Source organism: Tupaia chinensis, unplaced genomic scaffold (assembly GCF_000334495.1).
Source record: "Tupaia chinensis unplaced genomic scaffold, TupChi_1.0 Scaffold148091_1, whole genome shotgun sequence".
Classification (NCBI taxonomy): Eukaryota; Metazoa; Chordata; class Mammalia; order Scandentia; family Tupaiidae; genus Tupaia; species Tupaia belangeri.
The window spans coordinates 52,642-55,191 of record NW_006207942.1 but is presented as its reverse complement, the minus strand read 5'-3'; positions in this window follow the sequence as shown (position 1 = coordinate 55,191).

The window sequence follows — 2,550 nt, the reverse complement described above, 5'->3', positions numbered from 1 at the left end:
CTTTCCCTATACTGTACATTAATTAAACCATTCATTCATTTGGTTTATTCCATGGATATTTATTGAGTAGCTACTAAATATTACTATGCACTGCTTTTCTTGGCACTGGGGATACATCAGTGAACAAAACGTTAAGTCCTTGCTTGTGAAGCTTACAGTCTATTGTGGAGAGACAAACATTAATCATAAATAAGTACAAAATATATCAGATGGTGATCAGTGCTTGTAGGAAAACATAACACATGAAAGGGGGTAGAAAATGTAGGCAAATGGGGCTATTTTAGATATGTTTGTTGATCAGGAAATATTTCTCTAGGAAGATGACAGTTGAGCATATTGAAAATATGTGGGCAAATCATCATTTTATTTGGGAAGGAGGGTTTTCAAGGCATTGAGAAGAACAAGCACAAAGGTCCTGAAGAGGATGGATAGTTAGCATGCTTAAGGAAGAGAAAACAGGCCAATGTGGCTGGAAAAGAATAAGTGATTAGAAAAGTAATAGGAGATGAGGTTAAAGAGGTGAAGGAAACCAGATCATATGGGGACTTTGGACTCATAGTGAGGGCTTTAGGTTTTGTTCTAAGGAAGTTTGGAGCCAAGAAGAATTTAAGCAGGGAAGAATGCTAATGACTACTTAAAAATGGGCTAAAGAGTACTGGCAAAGTGGTGTGGTGTTAAAGGCTCTGGATTCTCACATGGCTGACCACAGTTCTAGTCCCAGACCCGGTGGCTTGCTTTCTCACTTTCCCTTTCTCTCTGCCACTCTCTTATCAAATTGAAAAAATAATAATAACAAATGTAAATAAATAAATAAATCTTAAAAAATACTTTGGAGAAGAATTAGTAATATGTGCTAGAACACAATGCAAAAGAAAACTAAATAATGGGGGCCGGCAGGTGGTGCGGTGGTTAAAGGCACTGGATTTCCACGTGGCCCACAGTGATTCAAGTCCCAAACCTGGTGGCCTATTTTCTCACTTTCTCTCTCTCTCACTCTGTCCCTCTCTGGTCAAATTGAAATAAACAAATGAATAAATAAATAAAGTTAAATAAAATAATTCTTTAAAAAAAGAAAACTAAATTATTAACTCCTAGGGAGAATATAAGGAGTACAACAAAGAATATGTAATGAGAGCATACTATGTGGTTTAAATGGGAGCAATATTTACAGTGCATACTCATGCCAACAATGACTACTGGTTGAAAAAATTGTATAAAATATTTAAAGAAGTAATAGATATAATCACAAAGATGAGCAATCAACATGATACTATTAGGGATGACTAGGGAGACTTGAAAGTAAAAGATTTGGGGCCAGCAGGTGGCGTGGAGGTTAAAGGCACTGAACTCCCACATGGCTGACCACAGGTAGAGTCCTGGATCTGGAAGCTGTTTAATCACTTTCTCTCTCTTACTCACTCACTGTATCCTTCTCTGGTCAAATTAAAATAAATAAATAAATGGATAAATAAAGTTAAATAAATTTTAAATAAATTTCTTTAAAAAATAAAGTAAAATAGACCAGCAGATGGTGTAATGGTTATGTTGCTGTACGCTCACATAGTAGTCTGCAGTTTGAGTCCCAGACCCAGCGGCGTAAAACTCATGCGGGGGCAGGGGTGGTGGTGGTGGTGGTGGTGGTGGTGGTGGTGGTGGTGGAACAGCAGATGGCATAGTGGTTATGTCGTTGGACTCCCACAAGGCTGACCACAGTTTGAGTGCTGGACCTGGTGGCTTAAACTCTCGCCAGGCACATGTGCATACGTGCCCAAAAATCCAAGAGGAGAATGAAGGAGAAGGGATTGCAGTGTGACCATCCCCCAGGAGGTAATTTCTCGCTTTCTGTCTCTCTCTCAGGCGAGCACATTTGCCCTATAGCAAAAATCTCTCTAAAAACAAAACAAAACAAAACAAAACAAAAAAACCAAACAAATAACCTCATGCCAGGTGTGCGTGTGCGTGCGTGCTCAAGATCCCAAGAGAATAGAGAAGTGATTGCGGTGTGGCGATCCCCCCTGCGGGGGGATTTCTTGCTTTCTGTGTCTTCATCTCTCTCTCTCTCCAGTAAGCACACATGCCCTAAATGAAAAGATCTCTCATTAAAAAAATAAGAGATAATGGTTGATAATTTTCCAGAGGTTATAAAAAACATAAATCCACTGAGCCATGAAACATAATGTTTCCAACGTGGAATAAATAAAAAAGAAATAAGGGCCTAAACAAGTTAGAATAAAACTGTAGGACCCCGTCCCCAGCACATCCCATTCAAAAATAAACAAAACAAACAAACACTCCCCCCCAAACAGCAATTAGACTGATAATGGACTTCTTAATAACAACAAAAGAGACTTCTCAAAGTCAAAAGAGAATGGAGTCATGTATTTTAAGTGTTGAATAAAAATATCTGTAATGAACTAACTTTTAAGAATGAAGAAAAAAAAGGGTCAGTCAGTGGTGAGGTGGTTAATGTGCTGGACTCCCACATGGCCAACTACAGGTCAAATCCCGGACCTGGTGGCTTGTTTTCTCACTTTCCCTCACTCTCTTTCC